This window comes from Mus musculus, chromosome 16 (assembly GCF_000001635.26).
Source record: "Mus musculus strain C57BL/6J chromosome 16, GRCm38.p6 C57BL/6J".
NCBI classification, from domain to species: domain Eukaryota; kingdom Metazoa; phylum Chordata; class Mammalia; order Rodentia; family Muridae; genus Mus; species Mus musculus.
Genome location: NC_000082.6, coordinates 7,096,965 through 7,124,924, shown reverse-complemented (window position 1 = coordinate 7,124,924; position 27,960 = coordinate 7,096,965). Strand labels below are relative to the sequence as shown.

The window sequence follows — 27,960 nt, the reverse complement described above, 5'->3', positions numbered from 1 at the left end:
AGAAATTCTCCTCTCTGGAACTTTTTATACTATATGTGTAGTTTTCTGACATTGCTAACTCCTCTCATCCCCAGAGCATACAAATCACAGCAAACAACCTGATTGTTGGAATCTGTCTTCCCTTAAGCACACAAGTATTCTTATATACTGAGAGAAAATGGTCTCCTTGTGAGCTATTGAAACAAACAAACAACAACAAAAAAAATGCAACAAATCTCTAAATGTATTGCCAGTTCTTGTAACTACTAATTTCCCTTTAAAGAGACAGTGTATCGATTCTTTTCATCAAAAGCTGCCAAATGTGTAAATTCGCCATCCAGGAGACAATGCAAAAGTAATTTATTGTCTAGTGTAATGCAGAAAGAGGCACCTTGCTCTTGCATAATCTTCCTGACATTCAACTATATTTCCAACTCCCTTTCTCATTAAATCTTTACAATCTAGGGAAAAAGATATATTTTTTAATTTACTTACTTTTCCCCCCAGAAGTAGTGGGAATAACATATTTAGTAGCATATGTAAGGCAAACACTACCACTGAATTCTCAGGTTAATCTTGAAGATATATTTCAGTTAACCAATTAGGAGAAAAAAAACCCTCAAAGACATGGACATAGGCCAGCATCTAGACACGTTCCAATTTCCTCACAAAGGCACAGTGACCTTCATCTAAGGAAGGTCCCAAAATATCACAGACATTAGTAAATGGGACCCTATCTGAGGGGTTGGTAGAATCCAGTCATGCCAGGAACATGAAACCTATCTTTTCTGTCTCCATCCCATGCTGGATCAGCTGGCTGCTCATTACATTATGAAAATGAGCATCTCACAATGAGAGAAGCCTGAATGAGCTTGACTCCACTTCTTTCAAGCAATGGGAATGACTTTTTAGTCCCATTTAAATGTAAAGAAATATCATCCCCCCAAATGGGCACCATAGCTTTCTTCCTTTGTGGGTTGGCCTTTGTAGTAAGGCTAACACTGGGCTAGCCAAGTGTTGAGTTGGTACTTAAGGTAGAGGTATTGTCACTGTGCAATAAAGGCAGCAAGAATAGTTGAAAGTAAAACATCAAAGAGCACAGGCCCACAAAATAAAAGCATGAAAAAGGCCAGGGGTGGAACAGAGAGCTCTTACACTGGTGGTGAGTCCCCATGTGCCGTTAAGAAGTTATATAGTTACTCAGTTTTCTCAGCTATAAAGTGGGGGTGGTGATAGACACCTAGGAGGACCACTTCTTTCCTCTCAGCAAGATAACCAATTGATGTTCAGTCCTTGACGTAACAGCCCACAAGCGGTAAACATTTGAGACCTGTTCATTTCTTTCACTCTTCTATTCCCTACACTTCTCATGTCTATACCCTGTCTCCCCTCACTGTCTCCATATTGCTTTCATTGTTCCTCCCCACTGGTGACATGGGATGCTGGTGTGAAGTGTCACCACCGCCTTGCTTTCATTACTTCCAAGTATAAAGTGATCCACCAACAGAGCTTCCTCCTGAGAAGCCATCTCTGGAACATTAACCCTTGCAAACACTACAGAAAAGGGATCATTTTCAATTATCATTTTTCTAGAACTCCAAAAAACTCAAGAAGAGAGAAAGGTAGGTAGTGGATACAGAAGAGGAATGTGTGCTTGCCCACCCGCAGGAATTGCCATGCTGAAAAGAACCCAGGTAGTGTGCTGACTATTGGGAGGGAAGTGAGGGGTTTTGAGGGCAGCATGGTAGAGATCTTGTAGGAGAACATAGGTGATTGGATTACCATTCAGGAGTTGATCAGTCCATGGGCCACTGCATTTATCCATTAAGGACAAACTGTGAAAATACATTTTGAGCAAAGATTATGAAGCTCCTCTCCAGGGTACTCTTTGTTCTTTCTGAATCTAAATGAAAGACAATGGAGCTTTCTTGAAACATGAGGGGCTGTCGGAACTATCTGGAACACCCAGCATCTGGTGAGTCTGACTCCATTAGTCTTGAGTTCAATGAAGAGCCTGGTTTGATTTTAATAAGCTTCCTTAATGTGACCCTGGATCTATACTTGGAGAGATTTTGTTCAAGGGTCAAAAAAATGGTGGAATGTAGGCCCCTGTACTTTGTACACAAGGGCCAGCTGATGGAGGGCCGTGTAATAAGCTGGACAGTGCCTTGTCATGACCTGGATGTCAGAATCTGCTCCTCTCTCCCGAGTTAGTTTGTGAAGTTGCATAAGTCATCTATATTTCCATCCCTGAAAAACATGAGGCATACTCCCCAGAGTTTCTCTTAGCATGGATATTGGATTTTCTGGAAAGACCCCCTGGTAATTGTGTGTGCATCTTCAGAAAACATCAGAAAACACCATAGCTACTTGGGGGCAATGCAAGGCCTTAAAAGCTCAAACTACAATAGCAAAGCCTCATGCCACAGAGCGTCATCCAGCACAGCTAGCCTGACTATTGCCTCCTCTTTTAGCTGTACTCCTCTCTAGAAAGGAAATACTGGGATGGGGTTATGCTGTTTCCCCCTGTGCTCTTTCCAGGTTTCCTTCTCTCTTTGTTTACCTTCTCACTCATTCCCAATGGGCAAGGCTGAAAGGATGCTCACACTGGGCTTCTTGTTCTTTCATCTTGGTTTGGGAGAAACCAGAAGGCAGGGAGACTAGGGGTGAGGCTCAAGATTCCAGAGGTATGGAGTAACAGAAACCAGGCCCCTTGTGAACTGTAGCTCCTCATGGTCAGCTACAAAGTCACGTACAAGGACAAGAATTATGGTAGAACCAGAACCCTTCTTTGGTAACAGTGTAAAACACTAAGATTTCTGGAACAGGGGACAGGTTCCCAATTATTCTGGATCAAGAATATCCAAAGGTCTTTAGTCCTATGACCTGATGATCTATGGTGTGTATATGTGTACTTGTATATATGTGCAGGTTTGTATATATTTGTGAATGTATATTTGTGTGTTAGTATATATCTGCATACATATGTGTGTAAATTTTATGTGTATGTTTCTATATACAGACTATTTATGTTTGTCAGTGTTTATGTTTGTGCGTATGTATGTTTATTTGGGTATACATAGGTGCAGTTATGCTTGTGTCTGAATGTGGACATTTATCTTGGTGCATGTGTACGTGTATGTGTGTACCTGTAAATACATATATGTTTGTGTACTTCCATGTGCCCATGTCAATACTGATGCTGATATTTCTCCTAGCTGTACACACATATTTTGTTGTGTCTATGTACATTTGTATGCTTATATATGTGCAGGTGTGCATGTGTGTTTGTATATGTATACATGAGTGCATATGTGTGTACAGGTCAGACGTCACCCTGAGTTGTTGTTTCTCAGTAGCTATTTGCCTTATGTTTTGATACAGGGTCTCTCACTGGCCTAGGACTCTCTATGTACTTGAGGTGGCTGATCAGGAGGTTCTAGAGATCTGCCTGCCTTACATTACAAGCACATGCCACCACACTTGACTTTGTGTAAAAAGTTCTACAGATTCAACTCAGGTCCGTTTGCTTGCAAGTCAAATGCTTTACCAACTGAGCTATCTCTCTAGCCCTGCATTATGTTTTATAAGATATTACTGGTGTCTAAATATTTCTTGAGTAAGTTTAATATATTGACTGGACACCAAGTTAAATCTAGACTGGCAGAAAATGTAACTCTAAGACTTCTTCATCATTCAGTCACAGGTTCTAAGTCCTCAAGAGGGTCAGGTTTTCAGCACATAGAGAAAAAGAGATGGAGAGAGACAGGGATAGAATGTCAGGGAACTTATTTCCTGGAACTAAAAGATGGGTTGCAAGTTCACAAATTCATTTGGTACATTATCCCTACCTAGTACAAAATGCATATGATTCTTGAGATTATGTCAGGGCCCAGGGTCCTTGACGCCATGTACTCAGAATGATTCCTTCACATAGCTGCCATCAGCCCCTCTTCCTCCCCTGTGGGATCTTGTTCTGTCTCAGCAAAGACATGCACCTCTCTTACAAAATGCCTGTGGCTACTGCAGTTTTCTAATAAGCATCTTTTCACACAAAACAAGGAACTGGACCAAAATGGCCCACTAAAACCAGAAAGGTAGCTAATAGGAGCTAGAGAAAGATGAATTTGAGTGATGCCCCCTTTTTTTTCTTGCAAATGCCAAAGAAAATTCCCTCTTCCTTAGGCATCCCTGGCCTTGCTCACCATTATGTCAAGTCTAATGAATAGCTCATTGGTTCAGTGTCCCTTCCCCTCTCTTCAACATGGAGCACTTTGCAGGGAGATGTCTAAGGACAAATATCTAAACTAAGCTTACTGGATGGAGGCAGCCCACAGCCCCTTGACTTAATTGCATTACACGTCTATAAGAAGCAGCAATTTACTCTGAAGTGGTGCTCAGGCTGCACTCCTCTTGGCTTCTCCTGCAAAGCACTTGGGCTAAATTTCTATTTAATGTATGCTAGCTTTGGACGCTAAGTACAAATATCGAGATGTGTATTAACATTTTAATTGTGTGGCCAACCTCTGTTAGAAAATGAATCTGAAATGGACACAGACTTTCAATCCTTTTAACGATGAAAAACACTATTTTTTGCCCTCTTGTATATTTATCAGTCCATTTGGATGTGTGTGTCTATGCCAGCCTGTAGCTTGAAAATGTAACCAATTCTGTAAGTTACCTCCTCTACCTTATCTTCCTAATGTTGTCAGTATTTAATAAGTGCTAACAAGAAGCCAGCTACTTTCATTTAATTAAAGCCATATATCATTTTTAATAATTAGTCATAATTGAGGCGAATCATTAGCTAAGAAAGATAGGAAAAATATATATTCCAGATAAAGCTGAATGCTACATTTTGAAAAGTCCAAAATAAACTCTTGAGGGCTATGCCTAGTTTTAAGTATGATATAATTTATAGAATGAAATAAATCTAGGGTGTTAAAATATTTAGTGGGACTGAGAATAATGAGTTGAGATAGAATTAGTTTAATTAGTTTACTGCAATGGAGTCTCCCAGTAGCTAAGTGTGATATATTGGCTTTTGTCACTAGAAATAAAAAAGAGGTAATTAGTCCCTGCTCAAATATATTGTTTTCTCAGAATAGGCTGATTTTATTTTAGGCACTAACCCAGAACCAACATTGAAAACTGATTTACAAATTCTTAAAGAAAAGATCATCCTTCAGATAATTTAAGAGTCTCCATTATTTGAAACCAGTGGCTCTTAAAGTAAGAGAAGGGTACGAGAAAATTCAGTGGCATCTGCCTATGTCCACAGGCACCTCGAATGCCACAATAGCAAGGGAAAGGCAACTGGCCTCGTGACGGTGAAGGCCAGAGATCCTGAAACCATCCATTCACCAGCCAGACTCTCCCAGAAGTTTATCCATCCCAGAGCATCAAGAAATACCAAGGAGGTAGGAAGACCAGTTGTAGGATGCTGAACACCCATCTGAATGTTCCTGCTGGGTCTTGGAGAGGAAGAGAAGTACCCCTGTGATTTGTAAGGCTCCTCGTTCACATTACATTGTATGTATAGTTCCTCCCTGCATAGAATAGAAATTTTAAAATAAAATAAAATAAAAGGTAATCCCTCCAAAGAGATGTCATAGGGAAAACAGGTGGCTGAGCGCATCCATGCAACAGGACGCTGTGATGCTGGGGAAGGAAGAAATAAGCAGAAGCTGCAGAGATGGATCAATGGTAAAGAGCACAGGCAGCTCTTGCAGAGGAGCCAGGCTGAGTACCCAGCACCATCCTGGTCGCTCACAAGCTTCTGTAACCCCACTTTCAAGGGGTTCAGCGGTCCCTGCCCACCTCCATGGGCACCAGAAATACATGTAGTCAAAACACATATGCTTAATAAAAATAATTTTTAGAGAAGCAAACAAAAATCAGTTTAAGCTTAGTTGGGTAGAATACACCTTTGTAAGCTGGACACAAAAGAGACACATGAATTACAGTGTATGTTTGTACTTTGTGATTTCCTGTTCTTAGAAAAAATTCAATTAGGAATTCGACAAATGAAGAGTGGGAATTATGCTTTTAGATTTAAAGATTTCTATGTCTACCATGGATCTTTTTCTAATGGAGTGTTGTATTTTACAATGTTCGCCACATGTTGTGTATATTATGTACCTAACAAAAAATACTGTGAGCCGAAAAGGCAAAGTAAGAACCAGCTTGGAGAGTCAGAAACCACACACATTTGTACTTGAATTTGGCTTTGAAAGAGAAGACCTTAGCACTTTGATGGCAACTCTGTGTTGGGGAACTCCATGTAAGGTAATTAACACAGGCAAAGCTCATAAAACAAGACCTGTGTCCATTCAGTCCTGGTGAAGCCAGGACACAGGCCTTGTTTGACCCGCACTATTATAAGCCCATCGTGAACTATGTCTTACATCTTAAATACTCAACTAGAGAAAATACAATTTTTTTTCAAGTTCAAAAGATCATTGGATATACCTGTCTTTTTCCACTGGGAAAACTTCAAAACTTCAAAACATTCAAAAATCTTGTTCTTTCTACTTCCCCTCCACAAGTGTCCACAGACATTTATAAAACCTCTGATTCTTGATCATCACTAAATTTATAGAGAGTCTGACAGGAGAGGGGAGCCCTGGTCCCAATGAATCTAAATGGCTATATTATGCCTTTTAGCTTTTATTACAATTATTTTCAAGTTAAAGAACGGAACATTTGGAGTGCTGTACTAGCAAAAAAGAGATACAAGCAGCCCAGTGGTGGTATGACCTGGAGTTGTAGCACCAGGCTCAGAGGCAGCATGGAGTTTTTGACCAATATTTTCTGTTTGTTTTTGCTTTCGTTTTTCCTTAATCACTCAGGCCTCTCAGCAGGGGACCAGAGCGTGAGCAAATCCTAGGGCCCAGAAAGATGAGATGAAGTAGATGAAATTAGTATGAAGTAGATAGTCTCTATGTTCTGACAGTGAACAACATTAATATGTACAACATTTTAAGTGGTAGCACAAAATCACAGGTATCATATTGTGTTTATGTCTAAATGTGCAAGTTTGCTCAGTGCATATCCGGAAACATTACCTAGTAATAATCACGAAAGGAAGGGGGAGGCAGAGCAGAGGACGTAAGACTTATTCTCACTTTGTTCTTCTCTGTGTGAATATGGCGGTGGCAGTTGGTTACAACCCAGGGCATGTATTAATTTAAAACATCAAGTTTCAGGAATACTGATGTATCTACAAGAAAGCACCGACAGACAGGCCTTGCCCAGCTTAAGTAATGAAATGTTTTTGTGTAACTGACGACCTCTGGCCCCGAGATGTTACTTAATCAACTTTCCACTCCCAGCTCTTAAAGTAGTGGTCTTGTGACAGTGGCCCTGAGCTTGATGTGTGGCTGAGTCATGGTGATCTTGGATGTCTCCACCTTTCTGAATGCTGACTGACAGTTATGGAGTGCTGCATGTCTAGCTACATGTGGTACCGAGGGGGAGGCCCGGGGCTTTGCGGACCCAGGGCTTCATGCTTGCAAGGTGAGGCTGGCACTTTGCCAACCTATCTTTTCTTTGTCCCCGTTATATGAAAATCACACATCTGTGCATCTTGTTCAAAGCATCAAGGACTAAACTGTTTCAAACTCTGAGTAAATTTCCTTTCCTACCTCTATCGCTCACTCAGAAATCCCATCAGATCGGCAAAGGCCATTTTCCCTCTATCTGTAGCTATAATTTACTATTTCTTCTCTTTTATGTTATTCCACTGCACACAAGGGTTCTCTTTTATTATTGAGATTGGTTTTGATTTTTTTTAAAAAAAAAGATCAACTAGATGCTTTGATTATTTTAAAAGAGTTAATGTTGGACAGGGAAGGACACTGCTGTGAATAAACCCCCTCTGCTCCATGGATCCTTTGACACTTTGACAATGGATTTTCATTTCTCCCACCTCAGCTCCTTTCCCTTCCAAGTGTTTTCCTCACTCCAAGGAGAACACAATTTGAGTATGGCTACCACTGTTAACAGCAAACACCATATTGACTTTCATTTGTTACATGCTTCTGATGCTCAGAGCTAAGCTGCTGTGCTATAAGCAGTGATAATATTCCCATTTCACATGTGGACTTCTGGGTTTACAAGGCAGTTTCTGCCCCAGGCTCTGACAGTGACAGTGCTGGTGGTGAGGGCATTCTGAGGTCTGTCTGTTGCTCAGCTGGGTCTTGCCATGGGATAACATGCACCAGCATACGTCTGTTCCTTCGACATTTGATACAGGAGCCTACTAATTTGGAAGGTCATTCATATCCTGTGAAAGAAATGTTCCAGAACAACTAGTCTGGCAGTCTGTTCAATGTAAGGTGTAAAGACAAAATCTTACAAAAATAATAGCCAAGATCTCCCCAGGAAATGGAGAATGCCTGCAAAAACAACGGGCCATTGTGGCGTGGTCAACAATAAGCCTGTCCCAAGCATGCTTCCTGAAGATGGAAGATAGAGAAGAGTATCATGGCACAGGTAAAATGCATGCCTATCCTGGAGTCCCAGCTGACGTGGTACAAATGGCAGCCATCTGGAAAATCCACTCAGAGAGCTGGTTACAAACCAGCCCTGGCCAGTAGGGAGGCTTTAGCAAGCAGCAGCTCTAGGGTAAGCTTGCACCTGCTTGCCCTGCTACCCCTTATCTTGCTTGAAAATATTCCAATGATGTGAGCAGTCAACACCTGGCTAAGAGAAACGCATTCACATTCTCCACCCCTGGAAACCTGAAAGTCAGATGCTATCTCTGCCTCGGCTGTGCATTTCCCTTTTCCCTCCAAGGAGGCAAAGGGCTAGACTGTGCACACTCAACGTATGTCATGTGACATAGCTTACCAGTCACTAAGCACAGGTTCCAGATTCCCTATGTGATCTGACCACCAATACCTATCTTGTATACATCAATGGACACCTTCTATTTTGTTTTCTTTAATCCCTTTATCCCAAAGCAACATTCTGGCTGTGCAAGCTGCCTTTCATCTTCTTCAGGAGTACCGTGTGTGCTTCCTCTTTGGAGACTCTGTGAGTTCTGTTGTCTCCTCTGCCCGGCCATCAATCTCATAGCACTCCTTTCTCATCTGAGCTCTCCCTTTTTAGACAGTCTCGGAGTCTAAACCAGAACCTCAGTACTCTCCTTTCGCTTCCTCCTCAGCATTGGAATTACAAACGTGTATTAGCACAACCCATACTTCACATGAGAGTTGAGCTTCACACATGCAAGGCCAGAGCTTTACCTACTGAGCTATTTCATTAGCCTGTCCTTTATTGGAGAGAAGGTAAAAATTGTATAAAGAATAATTTTAAAGCTAGATTGTCTTTCAGAGAGATGCCATGGGAGAAAAAGCTGGATTTGAAAGTTTGTCAGCAATACATGCGCCTGTCAGTCCTGTGAAAATCCACACTAGGGCCAACAGAAGTCACTGTTTTGATCACTCCTATGATGCCTAAGGGACAGTCAAAGAATGCCACTTGAGTCTGTTTCAACACTCAGGCTGTCACTCACACAGCAAATGTACAGGGCAGGGGAAATTGCTTGTGGCCCATGCAAACAGTTCAGTATATATGGAGGGATGCTCTCTATTCCAATATGGATGACTGTTGCATTAATGGTTCTGAGGTCGACCCCATCTTTCTGGTATGACCCTTATACCAGGATCAACTCGATCTCTAGCCTAGGCCCTCAGTCTCCACACTAGTGTTTTCATGGTTTTTTATTTAAGCGACTGAAACTGAATTAATTATACTTGTTCTTTAAAAAAAATGATTTATTTGCTGAATGAACTATGGAAACACACTGCACTGATGATCTTTAAATGACCCAGAAACCAAGATAATTATAGTTGTAATTAATTACATAACACAATATCTTCTGGTAGTTTTCGAGAGGCCTAACCCAGAAAACTCTGAGGTCGGAAAATTTGAATTTGGACACAGCATCAACACAGAGCAGGGCAAGTGTTTGGCAGGTTCTGATGTTTCTCTCAGTGTGTGTGACCTGAGGAGAGATCACTTAACACATTCTTATTGGTCATGCTCATCTGTGAAATGGGGATGGATATGTAGGACCATCTCCAGGGGGATGCTGCATGAAGCCATATGTCATGGAGTAACACGAAGTGAAATGACTAGCATCTGAGGACTCTCAGCCAAACTGGGTTGCTAATAGAATTGCATGGAGAGCCAGAAAGTATGGCCAATGATGTTTCATGGATTGGACAGCATCTGCAGCTGCTGTCATTGTATCACACTCATATGGGTACACATGTGTATACATACATAAATTCATATCCATATATGTATATATGAATATATATATATACATACACACACACACACATATATATATATGTATATATATATATATATTCCTTCATTACAAAAATATCACAGCCCCAGTACACTGAATAGCCGCATCAAATATTGTTGCAGCAAGGGCCATACACATACACATGCTTTTCCCCCCTTCCGCACACATCATTTCACAGGATCCTACTCTCTGATTTCTGGGTAGATAAGTCTCTAGCTCTCTTGCTTCCGTCCTACCAAATGCTTACCCCTTACTTTGTATGCAAGCCAGGACATAATGAGCAAAGTGCTTCCCTCGCCAATGTGCTTTGCATCTCGGAATATTTGCCCAAAGTAGGATCAGATAACACTAAAAGATATTGCCTGTGTCATCATTACAAAGTGGGCTACAAATGATGCATTAATACAGGGGAGGCAGAATAAAAGTAAAAGAGAGGCCAGGCCAGGACAGATCTTTCATTTCATTTTCTGTTGTGTTTATTTATAGGCAAGACACTCTTAGGACAAACTCCCCAGTCAACAGAAGAGCACACTTCTTAAACTCAGTTCCTTTGTACCTTGCAGAAGGGGCTGAGAGGTTAATGAGGGCACACACAGACATATTTATGGAGTATAGGCAAGCACAGTTAAAATACCCGAAGAGAACATCTGAGTCTAAAGAAAACACTTATCAGATATGAACTCAATTCAGATCACACTTTAATGAAGTAGTGATTCCGTGGTCAATAAAAAAAATCTTGGTTTCTTCCTAGAAAGATAAGATTCCTACATATTCCTCTTTGACTCACCGTAAGTACACATTACTATTAATATTACTAAAAATATCTTATACTCTGTGTACCTTGAGCTTAGTAAGCTATCAGAAGCCATTTTAGAAGGACACAGTCCTAAATTTGAATCTGAAACATCACCATAGGCTCACATGCATGAGCATTTGGTCTTCAACACTGTTTTGGAAGAGTCTTTGACAAATGGGCTCTAGCTAGAACATGTAGGCCAGCCACTAGGCATGGGTCTTTAGCATATAGCCCTGCCCTGACTGAGATCCTGTGAAGCCATGAGCCAGGACCCTTCTATGCTTAACTTGCTTCCGTCTGGCATTTTGTCCATTCAACAAGAAAAGCAACACACACCAATGTTGACTTTTCCATTTCATAGTGAGCAATTGGTCAGAGATTTTATTTTACTTTCTCGAGCTTCAGAGGGTTTATGACAGGGTCTTGATAATGGCATTAATCTTCTAAGGGTCGAGAACAGATTAAGCATAATAATGAATTAAATAGTGGCTAACATAATACAATATATATGAGACACAGTAGAAACCAAAGAGTTATTGCCACCTCCAAACTAAAACATTAAATAAAAATCATAATGAAATAGCAACAACCCCCATGGGAATTTTCTAGAAAGTAATAATCACTCCCATCTTTGTCTCCTTTACACACCCTGTCACACGCTTGTGCCCATAACTCTCCCTCAAGAACCACATAAACACATTCACTCCCACAAAGGGACACAAGTTTCTTCTCCAGTATAGGTGTCATACATGCCAACTTAATTTACAATACTTAAACCTGTCCAGCAGTAAAGCTATCAAATACAACTGCAGGCAAGCAATAGATAAGACACATTCTTCATGGATTTAAAACCACATGATCGGTGGCTACTTTGAATAAAATGTTGCATGCATGGGATGAAATGAGTAAACCCTCATAAGTGTGAGAGCCGCTGTAACATGTTAATGGTAAGTAGACAAAGTCATTAAATATTGCTATGGACTGAGGCTATAGCTTAGTGATAGTGTGTTTACTTAGCATGCACAAGGCTCTGAGGTTCTATCCCCTGTGCATGGTGGAACTAGGTTGTAACCCCAGCACTCTGGGGGGAGGAGGCAAGAGGATTAGAAGTTCAAGGTCACCTTTGGATATGTAGTAAGAGCCAGTCCAGCATAGGCTATAAGCATAAGACACGGATGTGGTATATAATGCAGACAAAGAAGGGAATGTTTTGTACTTTCTGGAAGATTCTCACAGTGCTTTTGGGTTGTTATTGTTTGTTTGTTTGTTTGTTTGTTTGCTCCGCAAAGTAATCTTCCTGTCATCTGAATATAACAATGATAATGAAGACCAAGGTCCGACAGCCAGTTATGTCTCTCGAATCAAAAGCATTAATATACATATTGGCTCAGGGCAAGAATCCATGAGGTACTATTATACTGTATCATAGAACTTAAATGCTGATTAAAATAAGCAAATACGACTAGCAAACAGAACACCTCTAGCATGGGAGGTACTGCACAGTACACATACGTTATGCAGTTCTCTGTACTGCGCCATGCACAAAGTGCCAAACACCGCAAGAAATACATACCACTAGTGCCTCTTCTCAGGGGAGCAGGAAAACAAAGGGCTCAGGAAAAGACAGGAAAGTAGGTACCCTGGGCTGGTGAGTGTGTAACCCACGCTGACACCCGTATCTACTGTCTCCCCAACGTGCTACACACTGCTTGCTCTGAGCCAGGTCACTTGCTCAGAGGCAAGGACACTGCCTCAGCAGCCCTTTCCCTCCTTTCCATCACAGCTGCCGAAAAGCTCACGTTGACTCTGGGGCTATGTCTGCCTCTCCATGTGTGTCTCAGAAAGATACTATATCTTTCAAGTTTTATGGCTCATATCTGTGACTAAAATATCATTTATGACAATTCCCATCTGCTAAGCTTCAAAAGTGATATAGTTTCACTGCAAAGGGCTGCTACCAGAGACCCAAGTTATAAGCCAAGATTTGAGTAGAATCATAATGCAACTAGACTCACAAGCTGAACAACATTAAAAGGCATTCGCTTCATTTATTTATTTATTTATTTATTTATTTATTTATTTATTTATTTATTTATATTTTTTATAAAGGACGTTGTTTGGTGAAGATTACAAGCTCCAAAGTGCAGCTCCTGGTGGCTCCCCCTAGAGCATTAAAAGGGTGAGGCCCTTGCAGCCCACACAACCCAGACCCCATTTCTTATTCTGGGTGAGAAAGCAGAAAGCTTGGTCCTTCTATCTTGTCTGACAGTTATGGACTAGAAGTGCACCTTATTAAAGATTAAGGCTTGCCCAGGCACTCTCTTCTGGCCATCTCCTGTTCACAGCCCAACATTTATTACAAAAGGGGCTGGAGATTAACATCATCCATTCTGCCTGGAAAGAAGGCCGATCAGTTAGTAGTTACACAAAATCAAGAGAATGAAGAGACACACAGAATAGCCTTTCATTTTCTAGTGTTCTGCCTCTCAGTGCTACCTATAGCTTAAAGACTGTCTCTACTTCATTATAACATTTAGTGAACCTTGTTTCACATATGACACCTGTTTCCTGAGGTCAAGTTCAGAACATATATGCATATATATAGAGGGGGGGTGGGCTCGAATAAAAATTAGTCTATAATACTCTATATTTTGGAGTTTATTTTACATCCAATCTCTTCCTTTTCCCCTATCTTCCTTCCTCTGTCACTTCTCCAATAAAGGTGTTTTTATGGTGGCATAAAATTTTTTGTTAACTCCCAAACCCTATAATTGTAACCTATATTTACTAAGCAACAAGGAATGCTGCTTCACTGGCTCCTTTTCTGCCATTTCTTGCCCCAGGCAGACATTGCTAATCAATTGTAGAACATCCTCTTCCTTCTCCAAACAACTACTACTAATAAATCTGATTTGCTGTTAAGGGTTCCTCTTTCTATATCTGTTTCCTGCCCTTTAGAAACGTACATTCTAACCTACACAACAAAATAAGTTAACACAGAATCAGTATTCTAGGCCAATCTAAGACCTATCTGATTATCACCATTTGAGTCTGCTCACAACTACAGTTGTTTCATATGGGACATAAAACATAAAGTCGTTTCTTATTCTCATGTGGCCTCCAGCCCTGCAGCTCTGTTCCCATCTCTGCAGAGACCCCAACACCAAGTCACAAGTGCAGGCCGTGAGAGGTTATGTCACTGCAAAGTAGCTGCTGAGGACATAAATGTTTTCTGTCTTGCCGGTGTCACGTCTGGACCAATAGCAAGAAAGTGATAAAAACTGAACAAATTATATCTCTAGAGTAGGAAGGACACTTGTTTGTGTTGTTTATTACATTTTTGAGATAAGGTCTTGCTCTGTAGCCCACGCAGCCCTTGACATTTTGCTCTGTCTGATTCTACTTTTTAAGTACTGGAATTTCAAAGTATGTGCTCCAACATAAACCTTACTTTTTAAGGTTTGCATTGCATCTTTCAAGAGTGATAAGTTACCAGGAAGAAAAGAGAGGCAAATCTGTTAGCTATGTCCTTTTATTGGGGAATTGAGTCCAATTTTTGGGCAAATAGAGGATATCATCCTGAGTGAGGTAAACCAATCACAAAAGAAGTCACCTGATATGCACTCACTGATAAGTGGATATTAGCCCAGAAACCTAGAATCCCCAAGATACAACTTCCAAAACACAAGAAAATCAAGAAGGAAGACCAACTCATCCATGATCTACTTCATTCCTTCCTAGAATAGGGAATAAAATATCCATGGAAGGAGTTACAGAGACAAAGTTTGGAGCTAAGACGAAAGGATGGACTATCCAGAGACTACCCCACCCAGGGGTCCATCCCATAATCAGCCACCAAATGCAGACACTATTGCATATGCCAGCAAGATTTTGCTGAAAGGACCCTATATACCTGTCTCCTGTGAGGCTTTGCCAGTGCCTGGCAAATACAGAAGTGGATGCTCACAGTCATCTATAGGATGGAACACAGGGCCCCCAATGTAGGAGCTAGAGAAAGTATCCAAGAGCTGAAGGGGTCTGCAACCCTATAAATAGAACAACAATATGAACTGATCAGTACCCCCAGAACTCGTGTCTCTAGCTGTATATGTAGCAGAAGATGGCCTAGTTGACCATCATTGGGAAGAGAGGTCCCTTGGTCTAGCAAACTATATGCCCCAGTACAGGGGAAAGCCAGGGCCAAGTGGGAGTGAGTAGGTAGGGGAGCAGGGTGAGAGGGGGTATAGGGGACTTTTAGGATAGCATTTGAAAAGTAAATGAAGAAAATATCCAATTAATAAAAAAGAAAAAAGAAAAGAGAAGCAAGAAGATTGCCATATACCTGAGATCAGCCTGGTCTAGCTGTACCATTCTAGGCCAGCTAGATCTACAAAAATACCAAGCCAAACCCAAGCAAACATAGCAGGAAAACAGCAAGGTTTTGACCCTGTAACCACACTGCTAGGAGATTAATGAGCTCAGTAAAGAGTGACTGAGGGTAATGCATCCATGTTCTCTTTAGATATTTATAAAGATTTAGATAGCTCTATTTATACTGGAAACTCAGTGTATATGCATGCTATTAATATTCACAATTCAAAATAACACAGAGGCCATTCAGGAAGTCATTAAATCAGGAATATAAGAGGCATACAGTAGAGGACAAGTCAAGGAGACTCCATAACACACTATAAAATCCAGATGGATAACCATGAAATGGGCATCTAGTCTGATGAGGATTAGTCTTTGTGTGAAAATAAATAATATCTATTCATACATCTATGTATTATCAACTTACATATCTACAGATCTTGGGGTGCTCTCTCCCTCCAATGGCAACTGAGAATTAGTAGTAAAGCAGAGGCCATGCTCCCTTTCTCTTTGCTGGTGGTGGGTGGTGATATCTGATGATTAATTGTTGAATGTATCACTTTAACATAAACAAACGTTCATTGCTTGATTGGTCTGAGTAGTGATTATCCTACACACACACACGCACACACACACACACACACACACACACATATATATATATATATATATTCTTGATGTCTCTTGAGGAATGTACCACATGTGTATTTGTTACAAAAGGGGATTATGAGTTTCAAATATGGAGAGAGAGAGAGAGCCATGGCTTCACAAAAGCGTCAGTGAAGGGAGTTATGGTGGTACATGTCTGTGATCCCAGCACTTAGAAGAGGAACCCAGAAAATCAGGAGTTCAAGTCTATCCTTGGCTACTTCATGAGTTTAAGGTCAACCTGGGCTATAGGAGATTCGGTTTCTACAATGAAAAGAATCAATATGGCTTCAGAAAACCTGAACCAAACTAGCCACTTTTGGAGGAAAGGAAAACAAATTATAGGCAGGCTGGAAATGCACACATTGGTATGTGTGTCCCTAAGGTACCACCTGCCACTATAGACCATCCCCTTTCTGGGCTTTGCTTCTGGGGTCATGGCGCATTAATATTCCACTTGCCATTGTTCTAGTCATCTTCTCTCCCTGTTTCTTTTTTACCTCAAGCATTTTATGCATAAATGTCAGTGTTCTTTGCAATTAATCATGCCCACCGCAGACTAATTGTGGACAACATGTCTGCAATTACCCCAAATGCATTTCAAATATGCATGAACCTTCAGGAAGCACTTCCATTCCCGAATCTCATACTTAAACAGGAACGATTGGCTACTTTGTCCTAAGTCCCTTTCAAATTCAATGTGAATGAGGAAGATAATCAGATCATAGCTAATGGCGCCCATGCCCATAGTCTGCTAATGAGAAAGTGGCATCTTGAAATGCCAGCTGTGAACTCTACAGAGCAGTATGTCTGGGAACACTAAGAATGGCCCTCGAGAAATCCTGGGAGTGGGGCTTCACAGAGCTCATAAAACAAAGATGTCTTTGATTGAGAAGTACAATGATTCCCAGCAGAAATGAATAAAAGACTCAGAAATAGACACAGGGGTCACATATAACACAAACTTCACACATGCTCGCAGCAATGTCACCTTAACACCACTGTCACCAACAAATCAGCCTCGACAACAAGCTTGCTTCTTAATGTTGACTAAAGATAGGAAAAACAGACAACTGGGGCTGTCAAGATGACTCAGTCCAGGTCTCAAGTATCTACCTAAAAAGCCAGAGTGGTGACTGTTCCAGTAACTCTAGCCTGGGGCAGTAGAAATGAATGGATCCTTGAAGCTCACTGAGTTGCCAACATAGCTGAACGTGAGGTTTAGTTTTATGGAGAGACCCTGTCTCAAAAAATAACAGTCGAGACTAGTCAAGAAAAGACAACATTATTGGCCATATTGATTTTGGGCTTCCATATGTGTGTCCCACACTTACACATACACACACACACAAAGACACAGACACACACACACATACACACATACACATACACACACATAGACACACCCACACAGACACATCCACACAGACACACAGACACACACACATACACACATACACACAGACACACAGACACACACACACACACACACACACACACACACACACACACACACACATACATACACACACAATGTCAACAATGCCCAGGTCAGGAAACTGACTGTGAGCAACTATAACATAGTTTCTGGAGCAAGAAAGTATGAGGGACAGTCAAGCTTGGGACAGAAAATGCTATGGCCTTGAGCCAGGTTCTTCTCCCCAGAAGCCTTAATTTCTCTCTCTCTGTTAAATGGGGATAATATGACCATCTTTGCAAAATGGTTACAAGAATTTGAGACAATGGATAGGAAAATACCTGCTAGATTATATGTGGGAGCTTTTGTGTTCATTGTCATTATTACTGTTTACTTATTTTCCAATCACATAATCAAACTGAGATAGAGCCCATGTTGGCGAGTTGTGCAGCTGCCAATCAGGCACCATGGAAAATATCCCCTCCATCCTCCCAGGAATAAACTAGTCTCACTTCAAACAATTGTTACAGTTAGAATCCAATTGACTCCAGACAAAAGTATTGAGATAATCAGCATATTAAAGCCAACACTATAACCATATGTTAATTATGTAAATGATTCATTTTAATCAGCTAGAACCATGTAAAGAGTAACTAGGAATGCAAATGCAGGGAGTTATTAAAAACCTCATTATTATTCATCTTGGTTCCATGCGTGAATGTATCCATCCAAACAGATGAATTAATAGTGAGAGGAGAGATGAAAGTGCTTGAGGGAGAGTCTGCGGGACACCATCTGTCTGCCTTGCTTCTTGCTCTGGTCTCCACTTTGCAAGAAAACTGGATCAGGCATGAAGGAAGGGGCTGCGGGTTTCCCCGTAAGGCTTAGTCAGCCCTTCACTCCTGCAGGAGCACAATGGCTCCCATGCATGTGGGTGCACTTGTTTTCTGTTTGGATTGGAAGATGTCATACATGGAGTTACTAAACTATAGATTTCAATGGCCAGTGTTCCCTGATTCATATTCATCCGTTCATTCATTCCACGAGTGTGTGTGTGTGTGTGTGTGTGTGTGTGTGTGTGTGTGTGTGTGTGTGTGTGTGTGGTGGATATATATGCACATGTATGTGTAGGTAAGAGGCTTATTGTGTTGTTCCTCAGATACTGTACATCTTCTTTTCTAAGACGGGGTCTCTCACATTTACCTAGCTAACTGAGACAATCTCAAAGACTACAATAGAAAGAGGACTGGGAATATAAGTGAGTGTAGGTTGTTTGGCATCCATATGAGGTCCTAGATTCAGTCTACAATACCACCAAAAAGAATGAAAGGGAGGGAGATTTGGAAGGGGAGAGGGAGGGAAGGAGGGCTAGAGAGAGGAAGGAGGAAGAGGAGGAAGAGGGAGAGAAGGAGAGAGGAGGGAAGGATATAAGGTGAGCAGGCAGAAAGCATGTTGAGTAGGTCTCTACATAGGTGAAGAGAACCTGGGATTCAGGAAAGTTCACTTGCTGCCTTAAGGTCAAGCTGGTAATTTGAATTTAAACCCAGGTCCTCCTTGTTTTCCTTACTGCTCCGAAGATCAAGCTAATCCTTAAAATGATCCCTTCTCTCTCTATTGGACTAACCAGTAATCAGTGTTTTCCTATTGGAAAGCACTCCATGATGAAAGGTTCTGTATCTGTTCTGTATATGCTTACAACTAGCCTTGTTGGGCTCCAGAGCATTTGAAAATCACCACATGTATCTAGGGGACCTATGTTCTAAGAATTGCTTAATATTAGAGAACTTACATCTAAATAGTTGCACAGGGCTAGATGCTGAAGAATGTTTTGAATAACCTGAGATTTCTACAATGCAACTGCACCATGGTTCCTACTCCATCTTTGCAAAAGCATTTTAAGGATGAAGTCTCAGAGGATGCTTCTGTCAAATGGGCCAATGGACAGTTGCAAAAGTACACATTGCTCACACTTAGAGGGTCACCTGGGCCTTCATCTCCAACTCTTGGTTCTTCAATGCTGACTTGTTTGAAATAGGCTTGTGGTACACACTAAGATTAGCCACTGGCTTTCTATATAGCCCAGGCTGGCTTCCACTCACTATATAGCCCACACTTCCCTCAAACATACTATATATAGCCCAGGCTGGCCTTGAATTCACTGTAAAGCCTAGGTGGGCCTCAATCTTACTACATAATTTAGGCTAGCCTCTAACTAGTTAAATAATCCATATTGGACTCTAACTCACTATTTATTCCCCATAGGCCTTCAAGTAACTTTACAGCCAATGCAACTTTCAACTCACAATCTTCCTGCCTCAGCTTCTTGAGTCATGGATATTCAGGAATGTGTAAACATGCCAGGCCTTAAAATTGCTTGTGTTAGAAAAACAGAAAGATTTGCCATTTGTTACCTCATGACAATTGGGTAGAGCCTCCTAGACATAGGGCGAACTGTCTCTGCTGCTGAGCTAACTAACTAACTAACTAACTAACTAACTAACTAATTAACTCTCCAGGGCTCTCCTCTTTCCATCCACCCTCTCCACAGAGCCAACACATATGTACCGTACATTCCAAAGTGAATGAAAATGAATGGTGTTTTGACACTTTCATGAAACATTTTAAGCTTATAAAGGTTTTCGATCAATGATGCTACTTTCCTGGTAATGTCCAAGCTTTCCAAAAATAGCACTTCTCAAGATGAATGATCAGAGTGGAAAATGCTGATGCAATGTGAGGCAGAAGTGTGAAATTACGTATGGCCATTCTTCTTCTTCCTCCTCCTCTTCCTCCTCTTCCTCCTCCTCCTTCCTATCTCTTTCAAGAGAGATTATAAAGCTGGGCTAATGCCATATTTAGTCATGTAACAAGAGGAGGGAGAGGGAGACAGAAGAAAGGAGAAAGGGAGAAAAAGAAGAGAGAATGGACAGAGATAGAGGGAACAGAAAGAATATAAATTGTGATAAATAGCCTCATAGAAACTAAATTTTTGAAGTTAATTTCTTTTAATGTATTAGAAAATCTGGAAGCACACAGAGAAGTATGCTGCAGTTAAGAGGGAGGTACCTCTTTCAAATGGAAGGAGCAACAGGGTGTTTGCTTTTTTGCTCTTCACTGTGACTCTGGCAATGATAAGGAATGGTGTAGGCAGGAAAGTCTACAGTGAAAAGAAACAGGAGTCCAGTGAGCTTCTGTGAGTCTCTTGCTCTATGCTATAAACCTGGAAGAGACATTGATCATGGAGTAAGAACAGAAGCCTGCTTCTCTCACATAGGAGAACATGCATACATTTCTATTGTAAGAAACTGAGGGCAAATCAAGCAGGTAAATAAGGACTTAGTCAAGAACTCCCTGGGGTCAGGGGTTGAGAATCAGATGGTAGAGTGCTGGCCTAGCATTCATGAAGCCCAGCGTTTGATCCCCAGCATAGCATAAACACACATTGCTAATTCTTTTGTTTGGGAAGTGCATCCTAGAGGATCAGAAGTTCAAGGTCATTCGATTGAATTGTGAGTTCAAAATTAATAGGACCCTGTGTAAGTGTCCCTGGACTAAATGAGACTTTGCCTAAGAGAGGAAGAAAAAATAAAGAAGAGACAAAGAGAGGAAGAGGGGGGAGGGAACAGGAGGGAGAAATGGGAGAGAAAGGGAGGGAGAATATGAGTATATCAAGAAGAGAGACACTGAAGTAAACCCAAAGACAGCTTCACTCAAACGAGCATGTCTGATTCCCTCTGGTTCCACTATGATAACACTTCTTCAGGGCTAACATGGAACTGAGGACAAACTAATCAGAATCGCCATCTCAGAGCAGCAAATTCCCAATGTGCCCCCATGTAATTTTGGGTCTCATCTCTGCCAACAGCTAAGATGGGGCTGGGGACCTTAGCCAGTGCCTAGAGAACAGCTGCTAACACATCGCAGCCAAGAGCACCTTGGTCAGCTCAGTAAATGCGCCCACTGGCAAGATTTCATGACTCAACCAATAGCATATTATCTAAGACCAAGGAGGGAGGAAAATCCAGTCAGAAAACCCATCTGCAATTCATTTCACACTAGACTTTAAAAACACGTCCACCTGACAAACACATAATCGATCATTTCATTTTATTTTTTAAAAGAGTAAACATGCTCAAAATCAAATATTTTTGGGGTGAAAAGTCAGGTACCCAGATAGCTCTGAGTGGCTTCGTTCTCCATATTCTAATTCTTCTGTGTTTCTCTGCCTGATGGCACCTAATGTTTTCTCTGGAATCCCTTTCTGATCTTTAATCCCTTTAAATGTTTTTCTGTGCTTACTCTCAAATGTCTTTGTAGCTTCTATAATTGGGTTCTCTGGCATTGGTTTAACAGAGCTTAGCACAATGCAGGCTTGACAAAGTTCTTCTAAGTGGAATTAAAAGATAAGCTATCGATATCATTAGAGGAAGTGACCAGAGTTTGCCATGAAGCACAACAAATATATCAAATAGGACCAAACATGACTGCATGGTCTCACAGTCAAAGCAGCAAGGAAAAATGGGGCCGTTTAAGGCTGTACCCATCTGAGCCCATCTATCATAGAATATTCTAAATTCACAAGTCTGGAGACAGAAGGCTGGACCAGATGATTTTTCAAGGCTCAACCAAGTTCAGCATTCTCACCAGAAATGTCAAGGCCAAGCTTCCCTGGAAACATACACAGGATTTGCTTCCTCTCCAGGAGCCTGTGCTGTTGTGATATTCAGCCAAGGTGTTCAGCAATCTGGCAATGCCTAAGTGACATTCTCTGACATAGCTGGGCTGGAAACAATGTCAGATTTACAAATGTCCTGGCAGTAAGAGAGCATGCAATGGAAGCAGGCACCAGCAGAAGTTGAAAGCTGGTGCAAAATAGCCTTGGTTTCTTTGGGAAAGAACTCTATACACATGCCTGAGTTTGGGGCATGCCTGTGACACCCAACTCTACACCTAAGTCAACAGCAGATAGGTTCAATAGAGAACATGTGACTCATGCTAAACCAGTATAAATCCTCCCAGAAAACTTCTGAGAAGATGACAAAGAATAGACTGAGTCTCTCCTTTTCTGAAACAGACAGACTCAGTAGCTCTCAGCAACCCTGTTCTTGGCAGGGTAGGAAACTAGCTTATAGATATGAAATTGGCATTAAAGAAGATATGGCCCTAACATTTTCCCTATTTATAACCTGTATTCCACAAAAAATAGTACTTTGTGTACAACCACACAAGGATATTGCATCTGCCACACTAAACTAGAAATCCCCAGTCTCTGTACGCCTCATAATTTTGGTGTTTTAATTCTCTATTGCAGGAGATGTCCTGTGCAGTGTAAGGTGTTAAAGAACAGGTCTTCCTCTCGCTAGCAGAGGACAGAAGCACCTCACGTTCAGTTGTGAGGAGCAAAAATGTCTCTATATTCAAACACCCCTTGTGGGGGGAAAACTAACTCCTGATTGACTGTCACTGCACCAAAAGAATGTTAATGCAGCAAGCCAGTACTGAGAAGCAGTGAGATTCCTTTGTGCCACTTCACAGTGCCTATAGTTTGGAGTGTAGACTGAGACTTCTAAAAAGTTGAATCTCATATTAGATTCTCGTTTTTGTAATAACTTTAAATTCTCCCTTGCTACATAACATCTGGAAAGGTCTTCCATGTATTTATTAGCCTGTGGAGTGTATCATCTAGAGATCTTGTTTCTGATGGCATTTATATCTTTCAAAATGTTTATGGTGACAAGGAGAAGAAAGGGCTCTGCATATTTATGACACTGGCTGTGAACACTATCTACCATTGATAAAATAAGATATGCATTTGGATGGAAGGAAGAGAAAGGAATGGTGGATGGACACTTCAGTTAGATGATAGATAGATAGATAGATAGATAGATAGATAGATAGATAGATAGATAGGCAGATAGGCAGATAGATAGGCAAATAGATAGGCAGGCAGACAGACAGACAGACAGATAGATAATATGTTGATGGATAGATATATGGTATATTATGGATGGGTAGATAGATAGATAGATAGATAGATAGATAGATAGATAGATAGATAGATAGATAGATAGATAGGCAGGCAGGCAGGCAGACAGACAGACAGACAGACAGACAGATAGATAATATGTTGATGGATAGATATATGGTATATTATGGATGGGTAGATAGATAGATAGATAGATAGATAGATAGATAGATAGATAGATAGATAGGCAGGCAGACAGACAGACAGACAGACAGACAGACAGACAGATAGATAATATGTTGATGGATAGATATATGGTATATTATTGATGGATAGATAGATAGATAGATAGATAGATAGATAGATAGATAGATAGATAGATAGATAGACAGACAGGCAAGTGGGCAGGCAAACAGACAGATTTTTCTGACAGTAACTGTCATGTTCATTGCACTAATACATGAACAATCCTCATGTGGCATCTAAAAGTCTTACTCGGTAGAGTTTACATTTTCCTATGAACGTCATTTTTCAACAGCCACCTCACAGTTTGTAACACAGGGACCACGATCCAAGGGTGTCTTGGGGATTCTTACAATAGACCCCCTTAGGGCAGGCTCATGACCAAACCCCAGGAATCTGCAATATCTTGGAAGAGTCATCAAGAGAACTGTCTAGCTGGAAGAGTGAGTGCCATTCCTAGTTGTCTAACAGTCACTCCCTGGTATCTTCCAGTAGTCAAAGCCCATTCTTCAACATTCCTAATTATGAAGAGGTTGTTGAACATGTTACTAATGAATGTTTGTGTCAAAAAAAAATCACAGTAGATTTCTAGTATTGAACCACAGAAACTCATCCTGATGCCACCAAGAATGGCCAAGGAAAAATGCTAAATTAAGTAAATACTAAAACTGCTGACATATGATGACCAATAGATTAAAACCATGATGTGTCAGGATAGGTTTTTTGGTTTTTTGTTTGTTTGTTTTTCTATTAGAAAGGTCAAATTCAGTAACCAATATTAAGATCCTTCCTGCATATGAACTGCAAGGTAAACAGAATTCACCCTTAGAAAGGGAAATGCTCTCCTGGCAGCCAAGTGCCTAAAGATAGGAGAAGCTGCTGGTTCTGCCCGTGCTGTTCACCCCTAGACACCCATGTGACAGACAAAGCTGTCAGTGAGATGCAAGCCAGTATAGATTCTGAAATCCTCAACTGCTTCCAGGCGGCAAGACACAGATTCCTAATCTTGAAAATGTTCTGCAAAGGTGTGGGCTGGCACGGGACCCAGGAGCCTCGCAGCTGACTGGCTCTGCTGCTTCTCCATCACACCCACAAGAACCATCTTGCTCTAGCTTCCTGTTCAGAAATATTTCCCCTCAAATGCCCTCTTTTCCTCATGGAGAGATATCAGGAAAGCCATATGCTTCTCCCTCCCCAGCCCTCACTGCTGAGTGTCAGTAATGAAAGCCAGAAGCTGACATGTGCTAAACCCGCCTGTCCCTCCCACTTCACACAGATAATAAACAGCAGCAAGAAGGACATAGGGTTTAGGACACTTAGTTTACACTGAAACCAAAATCCACTCGGACTTCTGTAAGAAGTCTCTGAGCACTCCGTGACATGGACTTGGATGTGAGCAAGAAGGTTTTATCATCCAACAAAGCAACGTAAGTGGGCCCAGCACAAGAGACTTGATGGCTCTCAGTGTCAGATGTGTGGGGATCTGCAAACTCAGAGTGACCTTTAGCACCTGCTGGACATATTGCCTCACAAGCCATGTGACCCATTTTGTGCTAGGCGTTTTGCCCAGCCAAACAACCTTTAAAAGATCGGGTCTCTATTTTTTGTTTCCACTAGCTATGGGGCGGGGAGGAGAAGATACTTGTAATTAAGAATTCATTCTGGGCCAAACACAATTCTAAGCCTATCATTTCAAAGGCCACTTGTGATAATGCGATGAACTAGGTTTGCTTTTTACCCTCTTGAACTAAAAGAGTCTCATATCCAGGACATCACAGGAGAGGCAGAATCTCTCAAGGCTGAGCAGTATTTAGTATCAACTCTCTCTCTAGTATCCCCTGGATTACTAATCTAGACTCAAAGTCAAGATCAAGGCTGAGCACATTCTGCTGTGAGTCTACCTTTGCTGAAAGTCTTGCAAAAACAAGATAATGGCAGCACCACCTAGCAAGACGGCCTGTATCATGATGTCCAACTGACCAAATGTACTGTGTACAGGCCTCAGGCTGGGGGACTTATGGAGTGGCTCGATTAAGACTTAGAGAACTTGTCTGTAGATTTTTGTGTGTTTGTGTTCATCTGTGTTCACTTATGTGTGTGTCCTTATTTATGTGCAGGGCACATGTGGACACGAGTGTGCATGTGTGTATGTATATATCTATATATGTATGCATGCATGTTTATGGAGCACTGTATATGTATGTGCCTAGTCCAGAGATCCATATCAGGAGTCTTTTTCTATCAAACTCCATCTTGTTTTTTGAGAGAGAATCTCTACTGAACTCATAGATCTCTGATTCAGACATTGACAGGGGAGCACTTATAATCCAGTCTCTACCTCCCCGGTTCCCCAGTACTGGGATTACAGGCATGTACTGCTAGGCCACAATTTTGATGTGGGTTTGTGTTTAGGTATATGTGTATACACGTGCCATTCATTTGCTCTCTAAGAATGCCTGGAGAGCCTGATTTTGTTCCTTACCACTTTCTTAAGGCCTTCTTTGGCTGCATTTTACCCCCTAGACTTTGTTAGGCCTGGCTGCAGCATGATCAAATTTCAGAAGTCTTCTTTTCTACGTTCCATGGCCATCTGCTGTGTGAAGGTGAATCCCATGTGCTCTGGTGTCTGCCTTTACCCTGTTGAGCAGAAACAGGGCCAAGAGCACCTGCCAAGGAAACATTCTCGTCCCTGCCACCTGCCTCCCTCCAACTCACCTGGGCTAACCTGGATTGCCTCCATTCCAGGGATGGAGACTCCGTCAAACAGAGGACAGGTGAGTCTCTGTGGAACACAAAAAACCATTCCTTCATACATTGGGAAAGTGCCACCACCATCTTTCTTTGAGGCAAAATGGTTTTAATCTTCCTCAAGAGCGAACACCTGCTAAACATGAAGCTTTCTAAGTCAGCTGTGGCTGTCCTGAGTGCTGCCTTTCACAGGCACCTGACAAGACAGAAGTGCTGAACAATGCACAGTGATGCAAGCGGGGCTTTTAGGCACAGAAGCTTCTGGGGACTCAACCAGCTACACTGCATAGATTTCACCTACAAGTTAGGAGCTAGGACCTGGAGGAATGGCTTCTGTGGGAGGAGAAAGACTCTCTAATCCTGGACAGAACACAGGACTTGTTTCCTATGTGCTCAGAGAGCCCCGGTAGGCCCAGGGCTTGCAACCACGCATCTAGATCCAAAGGCAGCTCATGGCGTTTCTGCTGTTAGGGCATTCATTTGGGGTGGAGGCACATGTTCGTATTCGTGTGTGCACATGCTTCTACATGCGTGTTCCCATGAATGGTCTGAGATTGGCATCCAATATCTTCCTCAATGTCTCTGCAGATTATTTTTGAGACAAGGTCTTGCTGTTCTGTCAGAATGCACTGATTAGGCTGTGATGACTGAGCAGCCTCCCCGGGGCTGGGATTACAGCTGCATGTCACCTGCCCAGTTTGGGGGATCCATTCTAAAAGATCAAATTCAGATCCTGGAGTGGGCCAACAAGAATTATATTGCCTGAGATAACTCCCCAGCCCTGGGTTTTTCTCACTATTGGGGACATTCAAGGTCTTGAGACACCAGTGTTGCCCTTAAAATGGCCATAAAAAAAAAATCCATGCCCAGAGGTTGTGACTGCCCACTGATGAAGATAAATTAAAGGATAGTAAATGCACTCAAAGGCTTCAAGGTGACCTGGGTGTGATCTCTGGGTAGTGTGGGTGAAATGTGGACATCTAATTAATGGCACTGTCTAAAAGAAGGGACTGCGAAAGGAGAAGACCTGGCTAATTCTGGTCAGAAACAAAGAGAGCTCAGAGCTGTGCCTTGGCAAAGTGCCTACAACACTGCCCAGACATTTACAATGAATCCCAGAATACAGGCTCTTCACATGACAGGAGAACAAGCATTCTGCCCCATGGGGAGGATTCATTCCTCTACCTTGCAGAGCATTCAGGAAAGTCACTCCAAGCCACACTTCCCGTGGAGCAGCTGACTTAGTTCTCACCAGAATGTTGCCTTCTCAAGTTTTCTGATACCAGGAAGACTGTAGCTAAGATGAACATGGTGAGATTTCCCCAGAAATAGAAAGGAATGTCCCATTTACTCCTAAATGTGCATGGACAAACTCTCCCCTCTCCTCCCCTCTCCTCCCCTCTCCTCCCCTCTCCTCCCCTCTCCTCCTCTCTCCTCCCCTCTCCTCCCCTCTCCTCCCCTCTCTCCTC

At 41.7% G+C, this 27,960-nt stretch overlaps 1 protein-coding gene across 45 annotated transcripts in view; it reads right to left on the bottom strand.

The window, feature by feature from the left end:
• The window catches only part of Rbfox1 (RNA binding protein, fox-1 homolog (C. elegans) 1), a 1,527,688-nt gene that overhangs the window by 287,556 nt on the left and 1,212,172 nt on the right, over positions 1 to 27,960 (bottom strand). For 6 of the 45 annotated variants that reach the window (XM_017317004.2, XM_030249129.1, XM_030249135.1 and 3 more), the window contains exon 1: positions 1 to 27,960. This exon is cut by the window's left edge and continues 25,118 nt beyond it. The exons of the other annotated variants lie outside the window; for them this stretch is intronic. The gene's annotated coding sequence lies outside the window, so the exon portion shown is untranslated. 45 annotated transcript variants of the gene reach the window in all.